The sequence below is a fragment of the Phycodurus eques genome, chromosome 3, assembly GCF_024500275.1.
Source record: "Phycodurus eques isolate BA_2022a chromosome 3, UOR_Pequ_1.1, whole genome shotgun sequence".
Classification (NCBI taxonomy): Eukaryota; Metazoa; Chordata; class Actinopteri; order Syngnathiformes; family Syngnathidae; genus Phycodurus; species Phycodurus eques.
In genome coordinates, this window is record NC_084527.1 from 9,050,462 (window position 1) to 9,063,077 (window position 12,616).

Below are 12,616 nucleotides of genomic sequence, written 5' to 3' on the forward strand. Positions count from 1 at the left end.
TTAGTTATAACGATAATGAATCCTTGAATGTTTCGATGAGAGTGCAGTATTGAGCAGCTGATGTCATGTTATACATCTTTCGACAGCAAACGGGTTAAGACACGATTAATAAACATCCATTCATCCATCCATTGTTTATAGCACTTCTCCTCATGAGGTTTATGGATGAGCTGTACCATCCCAGCTAACTTTGGGCAGGAGGCGGGCTACACCCTGAACTGGTTGCCAGCCAATCGCGGGGCACATTTCGACAAACAAGAATTCACTGATTAATATTCATAATATCCATTCAAATCCTACACAGCAGAACTGTGAGGCCAATATTCTAATCACTAGGCCAGTGTACTGTTGAATTAATTTTAAAAAAGTCCACAAAATGGGGAGAATCAATTAATCAAAACTGTACTAATGCAGTTTTGACTTATAAATGATGATCAAATCATCTGAAGAGTGATGCTCAGCAGAGGTAACAAACGTTGTCAAATGAGTGTCTTTCATACAGAACTGAGCATATTATCATCATAAAGACAGATTTTAAATACAATTCTTACAATGAATGACAATACATACATTGTACATGTTTACCTAATGTTTGCTGAGTGTAAATTATATTTAGAAGTATCAATTGAAAAACAATAAACACCATAATGTATGAGGTATTAATAATGATTTTGTTAAAACAAAGCATGCATACCTCCAGCATATTTACATAATAAATGGTTGCATGGTTGTGAACACAACTATACTGCTTCGCCATTATAAATAAAAGGATATCGTACAGTTGAATTCATTTACTATGACAGACGTGTAAGCACCAGCAAAAATCCCTGCTTTGATGCAGTCTCTGGTGTACACTGTCCTACCCAGCACCAGTGTTTCTCAGTGTACCTGTGATAAGGGAATAACTGGACCAGCTGGATACCATGGAACATTCAACAATTGAATGGCAGCCTTTGGTTGCCAAGCAACCTTAGAAAGAGGTGGTTGCGATCTGGCAATTTTCAGACTGCTTTGTTTTATCTGTTTTCTTTTCCTTCATTGAATTTTTCCATGTGTTATAATAATTGAAAGAAAAAAAACAGCATTATGCGTCTATTAGTAAAGTTGTTTTGACCTCTAAAAATACTTTGATCTTTCAACAGTTTGACGCATGGTGGAATCAAGTAACCATTGTAAAACTAATGCAGCTTTCAAAAGAAACTTGAATCTAGTAACACACAAGAGTAACAGCAGGTCATTCATCTATGCATGTCATGCATACAGAATGACAACAAACAACGCCAGCTATTGTTTCGTTCTGCCGCTTCAACTAGTGTGACACGGCTATGGTGGTGTCAATACAGACTGCTGATTTGAGGCTGAGCATGCACTGAATGCTAAGAACTACATTTACTTTCAGCCAGATGGTAATTGCCTCACTATCTGACAGGTGCTTCTTAATGGGTATTGCAACACAGGGTTATCGCTTTATTGTCACCAATTAGCTGGTCGAACACAGATAATGTTCATATCTTAAAGACACATAAAGAGATAATAGAAAAGCTACTGCACAGGCACTTAAAGACAGGGGATCAGACACAATCAGTGGGCTGTACGGTACTTAAACACACCATTTCATAGGTTGTATATTTTACTATGTGGACACCAGGGGCCTTATGTACAAAGACTTGCGTGGATTTCCTACTGAAACAGGGCGTACGCTCAAATCCAGTAAACGTCGTACGCACAAAAATATCCAAATGTATGAATCTGTGCGTACGCATGAATCCAACCACATTTCCTTCGTACATCCCAATCAACGTAGAATTGAGCGCACATGTTGGAGTAGCCGACCCCTCCCTGTTTACGCCCACATTTAAATATGCAAATCATATTTAAATAAACCCTGCACCTGCGAACCCAATCTCTGCATGATGAGAAAAAGAAAAGAAAATGAACAAGGTAATGAAGACAAAAAAAATATTTTTCTAAATGTGAAGTCCAAGAAAATCCTCTTTTGGAACACTGTCCTCCGGCATTAACAACAAGCGAAAGAGGAGGGAATTGGACGGCGTGGCTGTCAATGCTGTTGAGTCAGAACAGCGCACACACACTAAACTAAAAAAAGAAGAGGTCAGACATTAAGGTGGATGTGAAGCGGAGGACAGCTGCCCACCACCAAAATGTGGCCAAAACAGGCGGAAGAACCGGCGCGGAGGGCCTCACCCCGTTTGAGGAGATAATCGCTCCAATCATGGGTGACACTTGTCTCTCAGGAGTGGTGGGAGCACATGTGGCTGACTCTGATCACCCCACAATTTTAATAAAATGTTTATAACTCGTAACAAATGTGTTCATCCAGTAACCTACACTCAGCCGTATGACAGAAAGGTTCATGTGTAACTGTTGTATGGTATTTGTAATAAATCATTTGAATTCAAATAGAAGCATGTCAGCATATTAAAAACAAATTAATTACTTAATTTATTATTTTACTATACAGGAGAGGACATGCAGTCGCAGCCACGCCCTACACTGAAAAAAAAAGAGTCCTTTGAATTTACTTGAGTTGAACATGTACATTGGTTGCACATGATTAAAATGTGTTAAAATGACAATGTACTCTTCTTCTCCTAAAAACGTCATTTTAATCATGTGCAACCGATGTAAGGACTCTTTTTCAGTGCATGTGCTGGAGTCACAAAAAGAGTGTGCGGCAATAGGTAGCATAAAGGATCGCCTTGATCAATTAATAGGTGTCCTCACAAATATCAGTGATTCATTAAAGCTACTGGTTAACAAATGAATTCTGAGTCCCTGCCTCTTTTGAATTGCTGAAATCAAATGTTGCCGGACATTAATTGTTCATCAGTGCTAATTGTTCATGTGTCTCTGATGTGCAGATATATCATAACAGTTTCCCAGCAACACCTTTAAGTGTCGCCAAAGTATCAACAGCTGCAGAAACGTACGTACGCCAGCCATGAAGGTGGCGTGAGGCGCCGCACGTTTCCACGGTCATTTCACTCTTGATACATCTGAACTTTACTGTGAAAAAGAACGTACGCCACGTTTTTGTGCATAGGCACCTGTCGTACATGAGGCCCAGGTGTCCAAAAATGCTATTTTGTTATTCCAGAGAGACATTCACAAAGACAAGACTAAATATTGAGATACTTTTTGGGAATTTGGTGCATTAAAATGTATAAATTGATTTATCCATTCTATAACTCAATTTAGACGGCACGGTGGACGACTGCCTCACAGTTCTGGGGACCCGGGTTCAAATACGACCTCACCTGTGTGGAGTTTGCATGTTCTTCCCATGCCGCCGTGGGTTTTCTCCGGGTACTCGGATTTCCGTTTTAACTCCCACATCCCCAAAACATGCAAAGTAGGTTAATTGAAGACTTAAAATTGCCCGTAGGTGTGAATGAGAGTGTGAATAGTTGTTTATCTGTGACTGGCTGGCGACCAGTTCAGGGTGTACCCCACCTCTCGCCCAGAGTCAGCTGAGATAGGCTCCAGCACCCCCGCAACCTTACTGAGGATAAGCGGTATGGGAAATGAATGAATGAATAAATCAATTTATGCATATTAATGTACCAGAGAGGTTTTTTTCATTATACTGGTTGTGTTACCTTTCAGGTACACAGCATGTGTTTGATTCCCAGCAACTGTCCATATGCTTAGCAACTGCTAGTCCCAAACCCAGATAAAATGGGTGGGTTACATCACGAAGCATCTGGTGTGAAAACTGTGCCAAACATCATGTGAGTCACTCACTGTAGCGACCCCTGATGGGCCGAAAGTCACAGCAATAACAACCACAGTTACTAATTAACATGGGATATCAATTCAGGCATTTTAATTCTTTATATACTACTTTAAAAATCAAGCAATTGTGTTAAGAAAAAAGCTTATTAGAGTAACATTAGGGACTCAGGCCTGCTGTGAAAAGCTAGGAATCACAAGTAATTGAGGCCCAGCCCCTTAACATGTTATTGCCAAATGAATACATAGTTATACAGACACAGTATACTATAACTGTAAATATATCAGAAATGACAATCCCACAACAGTTTCATATAATTTCAATTCATGGGCACCGTCAAATACTCTGTTGGCTCATTTTACATTACCCTTAAAAATGGCTAGATTTGTTCTAGAAAAAGAATGCACTAGAAGTGCACATGTGGTGAAGACTCTCTGTAACCTCCACTAACAACCCAGGCTAAATTTACATCCTTCCGGACATACAAAACTTGTCTCTTGAGTTGAACTGTATCACTTCAACATACTTCCTTGACACCAATTACTGTAATACAGTGTTCCCTCGCCACTACATGCTTTGCGGCTTCAGTGCTTTGCGGGTTTTTCCAAAACACTCAAAAAAAATAAAATACAGCCATATCGGCAGCCGTATTGCGGAAAGACGCGTTGTTTCATGTTGATGCGCACGAGAGAAGGTTTCCCTGCTTGCCAAACAAAGAGATGAGTTGACTCAGAGACTTTGTACATGCCTGTACTGTACGGGCACCTATACAAGGCGCGTGATTGGTTCCCGGTGTGACATCGACCAATGAGAGCACGAGTCCCGTGAGCTGATTGGCTGCGCATCTTCCCTTGTTGTGTCTCGTCCATGCTGTTGTGTTCACAATAACTTTTTTTGTTTCAGTGATAATTTTTTTGATTAGTTAAGCAAGCCCTTACAATGCCGCCGAAGCGCTGTGCCCCTGCGAAACTTCCTCCGGGGTGCCCAAGAGGAAGAGGAAGATGATGACCATCAGTGAAAAAGTGAAACTTTTAGATCACCATGTTTTTCTCCAAGGTAAAAACCCCAGCTACACCGTCAGCGCCTCAAGCAGAAGAGTCTCCGAGTCAATTGAGAGCCTCTCCTCCGCCACCAACACAAGCCTCTTCGCCTCTCTCAGAAGGCAATGTTGATGAATGTTAATTACTGTATAATAAATCTTACTTCGCAGTTTTTCACCTTTTGCAGACTTTGGCTGCATCTTGTGGATTCTTGAGGTGTAGGAGATTGGTGAGTTTTTCAATGAATAGCTGGGGTAGGTTCCAAAAGAAATAAAATTTAAATGGTTGAATTTGTGAACTGCAAATCTGCGGAGAATTACTGTACAATAAAATTCTTATTTTAACAATGCTAGAACACACTCTTGATTACACGTAGAGTGTGATTAGTATTTTGTGTGACTTAACCCTCTAGCCTCTCTAAAATCTAAAGGTAATGTTTTACTAAAGCGTTAGTCAAATATATTTGCACAGAGCTCAGGCACACATTTATTGTGTTCATTACTGTTTGCAGTCAGACCTTGTTAAGAGCAGGATGGCAGGTGCATCCTAGATGTGGGATTTAAATCGCACCCACAAGATGTCACATCATTCTCCTCAGTGTTTCCCCTAGTCTGACTGATTTAAATTTTTTCTTGGAGGTGGTTTATCAGCATTAAATATGCTCACGTTATGACAGCACTATTTCCAAGCTACTGAAATTCAGTAAAGCAAGGCAATACTAATAAAATGAGTAATAACACTTTGTGGCGGTGATGTGTTTTTTCTAGAGATTAAATGCTTCTCACTGCCAATTTCAAATCTGCTGTTCCATTCGCACACTCCTCCTCTTACTCCTCTTGCGGTTACTGGAGTTTTTTCCCAGCTGTTTCTTTATGCATGTTTTGGGAATGTGGGAGGAAGCCAAAGTACTCAGACAAAATCAACGCAAGCATGGGGAGAACATGGGAATTCGATATGAGGGCTGAAGCCAAGAACTGAGCCCTGAACCTCAGAACTGTGAGGCAGTCATGCTAACCACTAATTCAACATTTCAACATGCTGCCTTGACTATCGATATTACAGTTAAATGTTATACTTTAGAATTCTGCAGTTTTGAAGGAAGTTATTCAAAAGTAACACAAAAGCAGTGTAATGCATGAATACATTTTTTATTTTCCATGAGCTGGTATTATGCAACAAATGAATGAATGGCCAAGAGTCTGAATTATCTTCGAAAGGAATTAGAGAAACTTCTTCTTAACACTATTAAACTAAGCTTTAAGATGCTGGGTCAAGGTAAATAATCCAATATTCAATCAATCAATCGAACTTTATTTGTATAGCACTTTTCATACATACAAGGCGACACAAAGTGATTGACATGAATTAAAATCAACCTCCCTACCACTTGTCCACAAGGACAAAAACACACACACATATATAGGTAAAAAAATATTTTGTAATGACCTAAGACACACACGCTCACACACACATACTAATTTTAAATATATATATATATAAATAAATAAATAATAATTTAAAAAACAAACAAAAACCTGAGACTGAACTGACCTAAGAAACCTCAGGCTGGGCACACAGCTTCCAGATGAGGAAACACCACCTCAAGGAGCCCTCTGCACCAGGGCCCTACCATAGGCTACAGACACAGGCCACTCGCATGGAGCCCAAGGTGCAGCAAGTGTCTGCACACACATGTACTGGGGGCCCCATGAGGCAGAACCACGGGCACCGCCCACGGTGCTCCCATTCCAGAGGGCTCCCTCCCTCTGAGGAAAACACTCAAAGTAGTAAAATATAACTAAACAATCAGTAAATGATTTTAATCAGTAAAATCAATGTAAAAGAATGATATAAAAATATTGCAGACCAGGGTTCAATCCCCGGCCCCGCCTGTGTGTTTTCTCCGGGCATTCCGGTTTCCTCCCACATCCCAAAAACATGCATGCTAGGTTAATTGACAACTCTAAATTGCCCGTAAGTGTGACTGTGAGTGCGAATGGTTGTTTGTTTGTATGTGCCCTGCGATTGGCTGGCAACCAGTTCAGGATGTACTCCGCCGTCTGCCCGATGATAGCTGGGATAGGCTCCAGCACGCCCGCGACCCTAGTGAGGAGAAGTTGCTCGGAAAATGGATGGAAAAACATTGCAGAACTAAAACTGTTCAGCTAGAATGATCAAAACATAAATAAACGAACTACAACTATAAAAGCTGAAATGAACAAAACAAATAACAAATAATATAAAAGTAGGAATTAAAAATAGAAGCTTAGATCAATGAAAGTAAATAAAATAATATTTTGTTATTTAGTTAAAACGCTAACATTAAAAGCCAACATTTCTCTCTCTGTCTCTCCCTCACTCTGTCTTTCTCACTGAGCTGCATTGTCATTCATGTGATTAGCATCGCCATCACAACTTCAGCAGACATTAACACATTTGCTGGCACCATTGTTGATATCCTCTCATTATATCACCGTGGAAGAACAACACTGGGCTGTTTCTTTTTGGCAAGTGTAGCACCGACTTCTCCAATACCATTCATACTCATGCTTGACTGCCATAAAGGTCACAGAGTTCTGTTATGTCACCGTCTTAAAACTAATTAGCACCAACAATATTTAGTACTGAGGCCTTATCTTATTTGTGTAGTCTATAAACATACTATTTACCCTGATTTCCAAACGCCTCAATGTTAAAACTACAGTATTAATTTCATATAAATTTCATTAATCTATGTTGTGCGGGGCGGTGCGCCAATTGTGGGGAGGCAGATCAGTCTCAGCCTCTTCAACGTCACTGTCGCTCACTAATTTGCTTAGTGCGTTATTGTGTGCCCTTTCGGTGTTTTGCGCCTTTATTCTCATGTTTTGCTACCTCAATATGGGTCCAAGAAAAGCAACGGAGAAGCTTGGCAAGAGGGAGGAACTCGCTGTGAATATAAAAATGAAATGAAATGAGAAGTATATCAATGGCGCAGCATGCAAAGCTTGTTCACAAGTACACTCACAGTATGGAAGAAACGAGTCAAAAATTGCCACTATTGTGGGGGGAAAAAAGGACATTATTGTTGCTGCTGACATGGCCAAGAGTGTGAATTATCTTCGAAAGGAATTTGAGAAACTTCTTCTTAAAACTGTTAAATTAAGCTTAAGAGAAGGTAGAGAATTCAATATTCAATCAATCAATCGAACTTTATTTGTATAGCACTTGTCATACATACAGGGCGACACAAAGTGATTGACATGAATTAAAATCAACCTCCCCACCACTTGTCCACAAGGACAAAGACACACAAAATAATTTTGTAATGACCAAAGACACATACGCTCACACACATACTAATTTAAAAAGAAAAAAAGAAAAAAAAAAAAACATATAGGAGTATATTAATGGCGCGACACTCACAGTATGGAAGAAACCAGTCAAAAATTGCCACTATTGAGGGGGGGAAAAAAAGGACATTATTGTTGCTGCTGACATGGCCAAGAGTGTGAATTATCTTCGAAAGGCATGAGAGAAACTTCTAGACTAAATTGAAAAGCTGTTGCTCGTTAGGAATCGGATAAACAAAAAACAGCCAGGGGGTGACAACATGTGCGAGAAGGCAAAGCACTTGCATACCGACTTCTTGTTAAGAAAAGAAGAAGCTGCAAGCCAAAAAGTCATTTTGTTATGCTTCATAATTTTAGCAACCTGGTTCTTAACCTTAAGGGGTTTTGTGATTTCGGACGGGCTGTAAGGACTTGTGACATGACACTGTTTGGGTTTGTGTTGGCAGGGTAGCTACATTTGAATGAGGAGGACATTCCGCTTGATGGTGTTGTTAAAATAATGAACAGAGATTTTTGATCGATCACACCTTGTTATGTTTGATATACAGTACTTTATAGCTTTATATTGTCTTCAAGTGTGCAAACTTAGCGTAAGTTCTTGTGTATAATACCCCATGAGTATACTACCCATCCCCAAAATTGACCCCAAAAATGAGGAAAACGCTTTTACTTGTGTATAATACGCACCAGTCCATGGTCAAAACAAAGTATTATCTGTATTTTATTAGTTTTTTCAAAGAAATATACTGCTCTGTGTGCATGCGCTGAGGTAACGCTGATTTTTATTTTAGTTTTTTAAATAATCGAACGTTCATGTCGCTTCCTTACCATTTGTACTTGTGTTCTCATATTAGCAAAGAGCAGAGACAGTGATTAACTCAAATCAATGCTCAATTAGAGGGTAAGTGTAACAATTGAATTGTATTCTTTAAAAACGTATCATCTTACCGGGTATACTGCGACTGAGTGCCACGTCAGCTGTGTCTTGCTATGACTGGGCGATGGCTGACTAAGGCAAGAGCGGTATTGTTGTTGCAGTGCTTGTTTCCTGCACGAGTGTTCCCCTCGGAGTCCACAGTGTTGGATGAATCAAGTCGTTGGTGAATAGTTGGTGTATAGTCCACCGGGCATTGTTTTTTCGCTAGCCTTTGTTGTGCTGCAAGTCAGGAGATGCTAGCAGCTACAGAAGCGAGCCAGAGAAGCGAGCCAGAGAAGCTAGCCAGAGAAGCTAGCCACGGCAGCTAGCGGCAGGCGCTAGCTAGCTTCCATAGCAACACAGAGTAGCAATCAAAGAAGGATTGAGTTCTGTGTGAAACATCTCACAGGTAGCGAACTGGAGAGTGGAAAGTAAGTGGTAATTTACCAGATATATAGGAAAAAGAGCAGCGAATGGCGTTACGGCAACATAACGCGTACCTTCGTAATCTGGAAGTCCATATATGTGATATATGTGATATATGATATATGTATGATAAGACACGACACACCATGATATGGGGGCGCCCGCAAGAACGTCATGATTGTTGTATGAGCAGTGAACATGTACCGAAAAATTTTAAAATATATATATAAATTTGTAACATCAGATACTACATATTGGAATGAAAGCACTGTGGTGGTGGATTGACATAATTTCCCAACAGAACTATGGCAGATTAATGTGTGCCACATGTTAGTTTTTGGTGGACCAGACTTCCAGTTGACTTCCGTGTTTTCTGATATGATATGGCAAAGATTAACCCAAGAGAACAGCAATGACTAATCCAGGAGTCCACAAAGGAACTCGGTACAACCTCTAAAGAACTGCAGCCCTCCCTTGCCCCAGTTAAGGTCAGACACAACAATAAGGAAAAGAATGGTCAAAAATGGCATACATGGCAGAGTTCCAAGGCTCATCTTACTTATATATATATAAATATATATAAGTATATGTTTTATGTTTTGCTCTTTCAGGACCTGGACTACTTGCTGTGATTGATGGAACCATTAATGCTGCTTTTTAACAGATAATCCTGAAGGAGACTGTTCAGCCATCAGTTTGTGACCTCAAGCTAAGTGCACTTGGGTTCTGTAGCAGGATAACAATCCAAAACACACCAGCAAGTCAACTTCTGAATGGCTTAAGAAAACAAAATGAAGGTTTTGGAGTGGCCTTCTCAAAGTCCAGCCTTGAATCCAAGTGGCATGACCTTAAAAAGGTCGTTCAAGCTCGAAAACCCTCCATTTTTCCTGAATTCAAACAATTCTGCAAGGTAGAGTGGGCCAAAATATCTCCACAGAGCTGTGAAAGACTCATTGCCAGTTATAGAAAACTCTTGATTTCAGTTGTTGCTGCTGGGGATGGCACAACCGGTTATTAGGATTAGGGGGGCATTACTTTTTCCACACAAGGCCAGATAACTTTGATTTGTGCTTTTTCCTTGATACATGAAATCACCATTTAAATACAACATTTTAAGTTCACTTGGGTTATATTTGTCTGATATTTTATTTGTTTGATGATCTTAAACATTAAAATGAGGAAACTATGCAAAAATATAAAAATTTGAGAAGGGGGCCAATACTTTTTCACAGCACTGTATATAAATTTGTAACATTAGACATTACATATCATATTGGAATGAAAGTACACTTTTTTCAACCCTTGGATCAAAGTTTATACAATGTGAAAAAGGTTGATAGAGTCTATAGGTATAAGGATAATGGAATTTTTTCATTTTCCTTATACCTATAGGCTCCATTAACTTTTAATTGTTTTTTTGTTTTTATGTTTACAGAAGAACGTGTACTATACATGATAAATTACGGTACTAAAATGGACTTTTGTCTAGGCTGAACCCAATTATTCATGTTACAGTATTATTGGGATAATTTTGCTAAATTTACAAACTTTTCAATTTACAAACCCCGTTCAAGAACCAATTAAATTTGTTTATTGAGGTTCCAATGTATTTGCTTTGAAATTCCTAATCACCATCAATGGACAAGCAAGCAGTCGCTGTTTAATGAAAACACGTTTTTGTCTCTATTTACAAGAGGCATTGATTTATTTTCAGCTTGCAATTCAGGTTTTTTTTTTTTACACACACACACACACACGAGACTCAACCGGTGCCTACAGTATATGGGAGGTGTGAAGCTGAGAACGCACATACAGGACACAAAAATAGAGGTTGGCTTTCACATGTCTTCCCTGTCAAACGGCAGATAAGTGGATAACCAGACGCAGAGATTGAAACGAGATGTGACACAGAGCTGAGCGACCTGACATTGTCAGTGAGCCGAGGCGGCAGGTCACTCGAGATATTAAAACTTCCAATATTCCTGTTATATCTAAGTTACACAACTACAGCAGAAGAAAGAGAGGACCCTTTGTCCTCTGTAGGTGGTTAGATGTGATGACTGTGCTGTACAGGCTGATGCTGCTTTATTGTTGCTTGACTTTCTATTTCACAAGAGGCTATATGAAGGCATTTTTAACAAATTCTCCTAAGAACGGACTCTGAACAAGATATCGATGTATACAAAACTATCAGTATATGACTGTGACTTGTGTACACTGGACAAATAACTCCATTGTCAGTGAGCCGATGATTCATCATTGTCTTGTCGCTGTATATACTTTTCAGGTCTAAGTGCTTCATAATGTTCCTATTGCTGTAATTTAATGCGCAATTTTTTTCCCAAAAAAATCAGTAGTCAATAGTGTAATTATACATAAGTATAGTAAAAGTTTGAAAATTCCTTGACAGTGAAATAAGGTATATGAGTAGATATATGTTATAGAAATGGAATCAATTAGTTTTAAATCTTGTGATTTACAAGTTTACATCATTTTATAAATGTTATAATTCATTTATGTCCCCAAAGTGTTCTGTAAATTGACTGTTTGTTGTACTAGAGCGGCTCCAACTACCGGAGACAAATTCCTTGTGTGTTTTGGACATACTTGGCAAATAAAGATGATTCTGATTCTGATTCTGATTCTGATTTACTTCCATATTGTGTGCAAGTCTTGAGGATGTGATGCACCCTAGTGTTTAGTTTTGAGCCTGCGGGTTCACGGAGGTATTTTTCCACCTCCCACGTGACCATTGGCATGTCAGCCAGCTTGCACAACGTATTGAAAGCAAGAGACGTCATGTGCACGGATAACACTTTCACTCTTGGTGCAACATAATAATAATAAATAAATAAATAGTTAATACATAAAAAATGGTGCAGAGGGCAGATAAACACCCATAAGCTCTATTAACATTCACATTATTACAACTATGTATGTTATTAGGGGACTAACTAACATAAAACAGCATTTTAACAACTGTACAACGGCGCTAGGCACACTGGGAAATCTTGTGAGAGCAAGCTGACATGTTTTAATGATGACGTCATTGTGGCGCTTGCTGTTAGAGGATTTCCCAGCATGCTTTGCGCCATTGTGCAATTGTTAAAATGCTGTCTTGAGTCAGTTAGTTCCCTAATCTCATCAA

At 39.4% G+C, this 12,616-nt stretch overlaps 1 protein-coding gene across 1 annotated transcript in view; it reads right to left on the reverse strand.

The window, feature by feature from the left end:
- Positions 1-12,616, reverse strand: part of oxct1a (3-oxoacid CoA transferase 1a) — a 59,332-nt gene that overhangs the window by 33,267 nt on the left and 13,449 nt on the right. The window lies entirely within an intron of this gene.